The 10,081-nt window shown below is 53.1% G+C and overlaps 1 long non-coding RNA gene across 1 annotated transcript; it reads right to left on the reverse strand.

The window, feature by feature from the left end:
• Nucleotides 1–2,076: 2,076 nt before the first annotated feature.
• Nucleotides 2,077–5,837, reverse strand: LOC144305859 (uncharacterized). The gene is made up of 4 exons (XR_013372882.1): nt 5,619–5,837; nt 5,406–5,499; nt 4,129–4,164; nt 2,077–2,385 (listed from the first exon to the last, which is right to left on the reverse strand). It is a non-coding gene; the product is annotated as an uncharacterized LOC144305859 (long non-coding RNA).
• Nucleotides 5,838–10,081: the final 4,244 nt, after the last annotated feature.

A 10,081-nucleotide genomic window follows, 5' to 3' on the forward strand; every position in this document is an offset into this window, starting at 1 on the left:
TTAAAGGAGTTGACAGTCCTAGGGTAGGGTGATCCAACCACATGTGGAGAACAGGTGCTGTCAGATTGACATTAAGGTGGACAAATGTGATGTCTGGCCCCTCGGTATCCACACAACTGTTTAGGTAGTAGCACACCACGATATGTGCCATCTTTGGGTAGTGAACTGACCCAGTTGCTGAATGAGGGACAGCGGACTGCATCCTCTCCAACCCTGAAGGCAAGAACTGTGTTTTATCCCTCTTCTGTCTCCCCTCAACCCCTGCACTAAAAACTAGTTAGGCACCTCACAGGTAGGTATTCAACAAATGTCTGATGGATTTTTCCAAGAACTCCTTACTGAGGCTATGTCTCTACATTAAAAATCCAAGTAGAAAAAAAATATATATGAGGGGGCACCTGGGTGGCTCAGTTGGTCAACCATCTGACTTTGGCTCAAGTCATGACATTAGGGTCCAGGGATTGCTCTGCATCTGGCTCTGCGCTCAGTAGGGAGTCTGCTTATCCCCCTGCCCCTCCCCCTCCTCATGCTCATGGTTAAATCAGTGGTTTTCAAACTATGAGTCACAACCCATGAAGAGTTCATTAAATCAGTTTCATAAGTCTGTAACCAGTATTTTTTTTTTTAATTTTTTTTTTTTATTTTTATTTATTTATGATAGTCACAGAGAGACAGAGAGAGAGGCAGAGACACAGGCAGAGGGAGAAGCAGGCTCCATGCACCGGGAACCCGATGTGGGATTCGATCCCGGGTCTCCGGGATCGCGCCCTGGGCCAAAGGCAGGTGCCAAACCGCTGCGCCACCCAGGGATCCCTGTAACCAGTATTTTTTTAATGGAAAAGAAATCTTCAGGGTGCCCCTCTCCCGCTTTGTAGAACTCCACTGCCAACCCCTAAAATCACACTCTCTCCTTGCTCTGTACCACTCCCCACAGCTGAATGTGGCTGGAGAAAATCATACAACCAACACCCACTAGTCTTAATGTAATTCCTTTCCACGACTTCACCTGGGTCCTCATGCTGCCTGGACATCACACCTCATTCCCACGTCCATGCACCTGCCCCCCTCCTAGATGACCATCCTATCTCCTCAACTCTAGCACCTCATCCCTCTCCAGGCTCTAAGCTGCCAACCTCACTTCCTCTCAGAGAAAATGGAAACACTCATAAAAGAAATGCTAGTTTCCCACCTCCACTTCTACGCACCCACCAGCATCTGTCCCAGTAAACCCTGCCTTCCTCCCCTTACTATGGATGGACCATCCTTGCTCGAAGAGGCAGCCAGCCGTTCCACTTGTCCACTGGATCCCACTCAAGGATACGGCTCCAAAAACACTCCCCGTTCTCTCCTACATCATCACAATTTTCCTGCTCTACTGGATTATTCCCAGTGGCACGTTATTGCTATCTTTAGGGGAGAAAAAAACCCTGTACAATGTTATTTTCAATTATACCTTGATAAAATTGAAAAAATATTTTAAAAACCTTCTCTCACTCTCCTTTCCAATTACTACCCCATTTCTGTTCCTTGTATAATAAAACTGTATGATAAAACTCCTTGTAAGAATGGCCCAGTGCTCCTTTGCCATATCCTCCTCTCATTCTCTTTTATATTCCCTCCAACCAGATGGTGACCCCCATCACTCTACCAAGATTGCCCTCATCAAAGTCACCAGTGACATCCATGCTGCTAAATCCAACTGCCGATACCCAGGGCGCCTCCTACATATCACTGCACATGCTGCTCCCTTCCTCCTCCTTGGAACACGTTGCTCACTTGGTTTCCGGGCCACAGCTCCCATCCAGTTTTCCTTCTACCCTATGGTCATTCCTTCTCACTCTCCCTCAAGTACTCATCTTGATCTTCCCCACCTCCCCAGACTGGAGGGCACATGGCTGGGCCCTGGGGCCTCTAAGTGCCCACTCTCCCACTGTTCCCATTTTGTCACAGCCTTCACAGGACTGTTGCAGACCTCATCAATCCCGCCCCCTCCCACATGAGGGCTTCAGGGATACCACTTATTGGTGGCTCATTGAATAGATGTCACTGATACAGACAATCTGTTTATTAGGACCTGCTACAACCAGCTAATCATTTCATTCATAAACCACCAACTAACCCTCAACCTGGAATCTTTCTGACTAATTCAAGTCAGGTGTGATCCCATGACCTCCAGGTGAGCAGCAGGGGATCCAATTTGCCACCCCAGAGCCATCCATCCCTCTGGCTTTAGAGCCCTGATGTTGCATGATCCGCCCTTCCCTGACAAATCCTCTGTCACCCAACTCCACGCAGGTGTGCGCCTCAAATCTGTAGCCGCAGCAGCTCCTGCTGGTATCCGGGCAGCTGTTCCCCTTCACGAGCCTCTTTTGTGCATTGACATATCTGAAAAGGTGGGGGGGAGCATATTGAATATCAGGAGATGAACCAGCTGGTTTACGACAGACGAGGAAGAAAAAGATAGTCCCTGGACACCTTTCATGAGCACATAGTTCAAGGAAGAATCCGGGTCTACACAGGGTGTTGCATGGTGTTAATCCTGCCCCTGAGATATGGATTCAGGAGACTCTGCCCATAATGATGCATGCTTTTCAAATATCCCTCCAAGCCTGGAATGTAGAGACAGCTCAGGAGCTCAGAGTCTGAACACAGTCACTAGAGCCCGCTCTGGTTTCAAATTCACTTTGCTTGCGTTCTTGAATTTTTTATTTTTTCCAGGTGTGGAGCCTGGTTAAGTGGCCACAACATATACTCTTACTTAACAACACCAGCGTTGACTGTTTGAGGACTCCACTGAATTGGCACTGGGGCCAACATGTGACTTTTTGACCTTGTAATTGCAAATATGGAGCTGTTTGTTTTTTCAGAAGTGTCTAAAACATGTGGGACAGGTATAAAGTTTCCACATAAGCCAACCTCTTTGTTTTGGTCTGATCTAAACAAACTGCTTCCTGCAGCTGGGCCAAGAATATTCCTTCCAGTCCCATCCTTTTGAGCAGGCCCAAGTTTGGAGACTTCCAAGATGGAACTCCGCCATGTCTCATATGTGGCAAAACCTTAAAGCAACACAACTCAGTGCCAGAAAAATAGCAACGTAGCCCCGGAAGAAACCAAAGCCGCATTTCTATTAAACAAAATTATTAGCATGATAGAAAAGAGACCATTTTGTTAACGATCAAATATACAGGCTTCAGCCAATTAAGGCTTTGAAGCAAATAGCCATAGATAGAATCCCTCACTGAAGCTAATCGTTACAGCCAATGACATTTGAAATCTTTTTTTTTCTCCTAACTATAAGAATTAAAAGTTAAAACGAGTTGCCAGCACAGCATGTGATCTAAGCTCAAAGCACATTTGCTCCAAATTGCAGAGCCTTTGACTCACACGGGACAATACCCTTTTCTGCCCAAATTAGCTAAACTGAATTCGCAGTGAAATTCCCTGATGTCTGCGAACAAGAACTGAGTCCTGGTAACACTACAGGGAAGGGAGTCACACGCTGGAATAAAGCAAGCTCCAAACAACCAGCCTCCGTGCTGGTCATGCCTCTGTCCGGCTGGCTCAGTGAGTTGACAAGAACTAGCCAAGAGAGCAAGGCCTCCGTGGGCCAATGAGCTCTGCTCCAGGTTTCAATCCAAGACTGCACCCTTCACTTGCCCATCCATCCGAAAATGCAAGCCCCTCTCTCCGTGGGACAACCAGCCCATGCAGGGCCAGAGGGGAGTTCTCAGAGGTCGTCACTGCTGACTGGGAGCTCCCTGTCATCAAACAGCGGAAGAGAATGCTTCCATGGATTCTAGATCGGTTAAATAAAACATGGAGCCAACAACCCATTCACGAGAGATCCGTTTTTCATATTTTAATGCAATAGGTATGCATGTGGTACCTAACGATTATCTGTGTCTAATGTCACAATAAAAAACCTTTGCACTTATATAGGGCTTTACAATCTATAAATCACTTTCAAACATGGTAATGCTTTTCAATCCTATTAGATGGCAAAGCAGACACTACTACCCCGCCTCACTGATTTGAAAAAGAAATGGAGCTCAAAGGGATAAGTAATTTGCCCAAAGTCATGCTATGAAGCAGTCAGAGAACCATCCAGGTCCAATCCCAGGTGCTTACCTCTACACAGTTTCCTAGATGAGTGGATTTTGACACCTGCCCTCAGGAAAAAAAAAAAATCTGTAAGTTCGAAGTTGCAACTCTGATCAAACTCATGTGTGCAGATGAAATGAAGAAGAAATATGGATTTCTCCCTCCCGGGCCCCACCCCCACCTAGCACAACTGAGTCCATACCACCACGACCAAAGGCACTAAGTAGTCCACGACACTGGTCCTTCTCACCAGCCATTTTCCATTTATCACTAATTTTTCCTACCCATCCTTCCTCAACTCCACTGCCACATTCACTCCCTCAAGTAGAAGCCCCAGGAGGGCAGGGACTGGGTCATACTTGCCTTGTGACGCGTGCCTAACAGAGTTCATTTCACTTACCAACTGCTTATTACCTATCCGCTCCTTATTAATCTGGAAAAGCCCGAGTTTATCCCCAGGTAGGGCAAGCAGCATGGCATGAACCACCTTGCTTCCTCACTAATCACCATCCACAAGGTTCCCAGGCTATTCATGCTCCTCAAAGAGAAGGACCCATGACCACGTGGCAGACAGTGGCCTACAACCAGGCACAGCCTCTAAACCTTGAAACTACCTATTATTTTCTGCCTAAAAGATTTTATACACACGATACCCTTCGCTGCTGAAACTAATAGTATATTAAGAGAACAGATCTGAGACTGCACTCCAGGGAGTCAATGGTAGGAGGTTTCTCATCTCCACGGCAGTCCCATGACTAGGACCAGCAGCACAGCACCTGTTCGGAACTCAGATTATGGGTGAACCGGGCACCTAGGTGGATGCAATAAGGAATATCAGGAGAGACCATCAAAGTAGGAATAGGAAATATACGGCAGTAAGTAGTCTTTGACCTATTTACAGCAGACATCACCCATGAACACAGCATCTTTCAACCCCAGGATCGACCCTCCTGAACACCGCACATCACATGGCCATCACCATTCAGTCGGGATCGGCAAGCAAGATGTAAGACGTCATCACCTATTTGCCGTCCTCATGTGTAAGACCTTGCTGGAAGTCAGCAGGTCACACGCTAGGCCTCAGCCATGGTGCTTCCTCATGCGCCTCGGAGAAGATTCCTGCTATCCGATCAACAACCCAATTCTGATCTCCTGGACTCCTGACTTCAACTCTTGGTTGCTCTTTGCCCCTTCCCCATCACCAGGCCCCCACACCCAGGGGTTCTGACCCCGCCCGCTGACCAGCTCCTACTCCTGATGCCGTTCACCTTCTTCGTGCCCTTTCTCCTGACTCCAATACTGACCTCAAGGGGCACCTGGGTGGCTCCGTGGTTGAGCCTCTGCCTTCTGCCCAGGTCATGATCCCGGGTCCTGGGATCGCGGCCCCCATCAGGCTCCCTACAGGAAACAAAGACTGACTCAAATACTCTAATATTCACTGAAATACTCCCCACTGAGGCCCAGCAGAGGGGACCCCGACCGGTCGGCCCGGCAGAGGGGGAAGATTCCAGACTCACAGAGGAGACGGGCAAAGCCGACCTGCACGCAGTGCACAGAACTGGTCCTGAGCTGCGGCCTGGCTCTCGGGGCCGGGCCCACCTTGATGCCTGCGGAGAAAGGGAGCGATTCCATCCTGGCGTTCCCCGCGTTACGGTCAGGTTTCTGCCTCCGACGTGAGGAGCAGATGTTTCCTAAGCTCCCGGGGATTTGTCCGCCTTGTTCACGCCGCGCCAGGCAGGTCACCGCCGCTTTGACGCCGCGGCCCGTGCGCGCGGGACGCTCCTCTCCTCGGGCGCCGCCGACTCCCGCGGCTCCCTGCCCGCCCGCCCCCTCCACCCCTCCACCACGCTCCCCTTGTCCCCGCGCCCCGAAACCACTAGCGGAGCCCGGACGGACGGCGGCTGCCGAGAGAGGCTGCCGGGCGGGCCCCCCGGTGCGCGCATCGGGCCGTCCCGAGCTGGGGCTGCGCTGAGGGGCGGTGGCGGTGCCCTCCCCCGGGCTCGGCACGTGCCGCCGCCGCCCTCCCGCCCCGCGACCCCCACCGCACCCCACCCCCGACCGCCCGCGCCCACCCGCCCCGCCCCGCCCCGCCACCGACCTCCCGCCGCCGACCTCCGGACCTCCCGCCCCGCCATCCACCTCCCCGGCCCCCCCCCCCCGCGGACGTCCCGCCCCTGCCTCATCCTGCCCCCCCGCGGACCTCCCGCCGCTGCCCCATCCCGCCCCTGCCCCATCCCGCCCCCCGCCGACCTCCCGCCCCCACCCCTGCCCGGCCCGCTCCCCGCCGACCTCCCACCCCCACCCCTGCCCGTCCCCCGCCGACCTCCTGCCGCACCGCTGCCGCGTCCCGCACCCCGCGGACCTCCCATCCCGCCCCGCCCCTGCCCCTCCCGCCGCCCGCAGACCTCCCACCCCGTCCCTGCCCCGTCCCACCCCCCGCGGACCTCCCGCCCCAACCCCTGCCGGTCCCGGCCCCCGCGGACCTCCCATCCCGCCCCTGCCCGTCCCGCCCCCAGCGGACCTCCCGCGCCGCCCCCACCCCACTCCCATCCCGCCCCCACCCCTGCCCCTCCCGCTGCCCCCAGACCTCCCACCCCGCCCCTGCCCGTCCCGCCCCCCCCCCCAGACCTCCCGCCCCGCCCCCCGCCGTGGAGGCCGAAGCCGAGTCCCTCCCGGCCCAGGTGGCCCCGTGGCGCCGGCAGGGGAGCCCGGGGAGGCCCACCTGAGCAGGCGGCGCCCAGTGCACGGTCCTCAGGCCCGAGCGCCTCCGGCACCCCGGGAAGAGGGGGGACCCCGCGGCCTCCGTGACCTCATCTGTGGAACGAAAGGCTTTCCCTCCGAGCTGCCGAGCTGCCCCCCCGCCCTGAGTCCGGCGACGCGGGGTTGCGCGGGGCTGGGGCGCGGAGGCCCACCCCCCATCCCCCACCCCCATCCCCACCCCCGTGCCCGCGTGGGCCCAGGCCCGGCGCCCCGCAAGCCTCTCGCACCTGCGGCCACGTGGGCACAGCCGCCCGCGTCCCCGGAGGCCCCGTGCGGAGGCGACACAGTGCGAGTGCGCGGGACCCCGACCCCAGCCCCGGCCCCGACCCCGACCCCGACCCCGACCCCGACCCCGCCGCCTGCTCGGCTTAGCCGCGGCCCTGCGCCCTCTCCCCGGCTCCCGGGCTACTCTAGCGAGAGACGCACACGCTAGTCTAGGTGGTGGGACTTGAAGAAGGTCCCCCCCACCCCCACGAAATAACACTCGCAGACCCGCCTGACACCCTCATCCTAGGCCCTCGCTTTCTTTGCATTCGAGCATCTTGCTTCCAGAAGTTTCCTGCTAAATGCAACTGTGCACAGAAGAGTAGCCGTGGACGCAGCCTTGGGCTTCTTATTACAGGGACACCCCCTCGCCAGCTCCCATGGCCACCCCCAGACCCCCAACATCTGATAAACATAGGAAGAGAGGCACCCGGGCAGCTCAGGGGTTGAGCGGCTGCCTCAGGCCCAGGGCGTGACCCCGGGGTCCTGGGGTCGAGTCCCGCCTCGAGCTCCCCACAGGGAGCCTGCTTCTCCCTCTGCCCGTGTCTCTGCCTCTCTCTCTGTGTCTCTCACGAATAAATAAATAAATAAAATCTTAAAAAAAAAAAAAAAAAAAAAAGCCCAAAGGAAGAACTTACCCCACAAAGAGACAGGCACAAAACCCAAATTTATGAAGGAAAAACTAAATAGGAATGAGGAGTAAAGAGGCATGCTGTCTGGCTTCCACCCTGATTTATTTTATGTCAACAACTAGCAGAAGAAACAGGATTGGAGAAGGAATTAGTGGAAGAAGGGAAGGATAAAGGATAATGTAATAGTGATTTTTCAAACCCACTGTGTTATTAGGGTTTTTAAGGAATTGAAGTTCTCACTTTGGGAGAGTCACAAAGCCCCATCACTGTTTGACTTGGCTCCGTTTGCCTCTTCTTAGATTACCGCACATGTTTATTATTTAAATTTGAATGAATAAAAATTAATTTTGAGTGGATAAATTTTGAGGAATAAGTGTAGATACACAGATAGAAACCACAGATACACCGAATTAGGATTCGCTCTCGGCCCTCCCCGTGGAAGCCAGAAGAAACAATGGCTTCCCCCTGCATGGAGCAGGATTTAAGCCACGTGGGAGAATTTCCTAAAGAGAGTTGTTGACTCTGAAAGAGGGAGTTAAGGGAGATTGGGAGGGCATTTCTTTTTTTCTGTAAATATTTTTAAAACAGAACCAGTTCTCATTTATCATGGGTGGACTTGGACGCCCTCACCCCCCACCCCAGCGTTGGGATGTGAGGCCCTATCCCCCAGTGGGACCGCATTTGGAGAGAGGGCCTATAAGGAAGTAATTAAGGTTAAATGAGCTCATAGGGTGGGGCCCTGATCTTAATAAGGTGTCCTTAGAAGAAGAGGAAGGAACATGAGAGCTGGCTCAGTGAGAAGGCGGCCATATATAAGCCAGGAAGCGAGGTCTCACCGGAAGCCAGATTTTCTAGAACCTTGATCTTGGATGTGTAGCCTCCAGAACTGTGAGAAAAATAGATGTCTATTGTGTAAGCCCCGTGGTCTGTGGCTCCTTGTCATGGCAGCCTGGTTGACTAATATGTTTCTGCCTGAGGGAGGGAGATAAAACGGGTCAGGCAACAAATGAGGATTAACTACTTTTCTAGGCACCAGGTTTATGGCAGTAAATATGGCAGTAAATATGACAACATCCCCAGCAGGGGTGGGGCGACCTCTCCACAATACCTCTAGCCCGCGGGTTCTAGAATCCACAGGCCTTTTTCTAACGTGCGGCCCCTGGACCTACGCGCAGCTGTACCTTCCTGGGAGTGGGTAGGAGCAGCGCTCGTTGTCTGGGCAAGGCAGGCGGTGAACGAACGACTCTCCTCTCCCTCCCGAATGTTGCCTCAGCCATGCCAGGAGTCCAGGTGCGATGCCATGGAGTCCAGATTTGACCTGTCAAGAAATAAGAGGATGATGCTGTGGGGAAATCAAAAACAGCCCTGGCTCCTCGCAGGCGGGCCGGAGGAGAGCAGACGGCCCAGGTGGGCCTGCAGACCTACAGTGGCCCCTTGAGCCAAGAAGGACCAGGGAAGAAAGAGTCTGATGCCTTGGCGTAGGGACAGAGTCAGGGGACAGTTACCCTCAGGAAGCCAGAGGGCGCAGGACGAGGAAAATGGGGGATTTTATTTTTTTTTTAATTTTTTTTTTTTAAATGGGGGATTTTAAAAAGAAATTGGGCTAGTGTGGGCTTAAAGAAAGGAATCAGACTGTGCTTGAAAGCTCGGACAACTTGCCTGTCTTTTGAACAGACTCTGGTTAAAATTAAGAGCAGAAATCTGTACTTGATAAAAACTTTTGTCTCAAAGCTTTTGAAGGAGGAGGAGAAGGAAGTCAGGCTATTTTTCTCTCTTTTTTTTTTTTCCTGGTAAATATTTGCATCAAAAAACTCCAAAGGGTGTCACTGTTTTAAAAAAAAAAAAAAAAGTAAGGAAGAAGGAAAAGAAATGATGTGAGCATGTTTCAACTGGCACGCAGACGGGCATGCAAGTTGTGGCATACAGGTAAACCAGCAGGGGCAGGGCCTGATTTGTAGTGTTTGCCAATTTCTGTGTTGTAAATATTCCCGCCACAGCTGATCTCAAGCTACCAATGGTTTAAAAATCAGCCTGCAAAATCCCTGCCTCCTTAGCCACAGTATCAGCCGGCTCTAGTATATACTTCCTGCAAACACGTCGAACGGGTAGCAGGTGACCCTGTACAGAACCAGCTGGGAGGTCCGGAAGCCCAGTGAGCAGAAAGAGGAGGACTGCAGAGGGTGATGTCGACATCACGGGCAGATTTTCCTCCCTGGGATGGGTCACCTCACATGCATGAATGAAGGTCCACTGTCATGGTCATTCAGCTGCCCTGCTTCCCAGAAGGGACAGATATAGTTCTATTAAGGAAGCACCACCTCATC

The sequence above is a fragment of the Canis aureus genome, chromosome 36 (assembly GCF_053574225.1).
Source record: "Canis aureus isolate CA01 chromosome 36, VMU_Caureus_v.1.0, whole genome shotgun sequence".
In the NCBI taxonomy this organism is placed as follows: domain Eukaryota; kingdom Metazoa; phylum Chordata; class Mammalia; order Carnivora; family Canidae; genus Canis; species Canis aureus.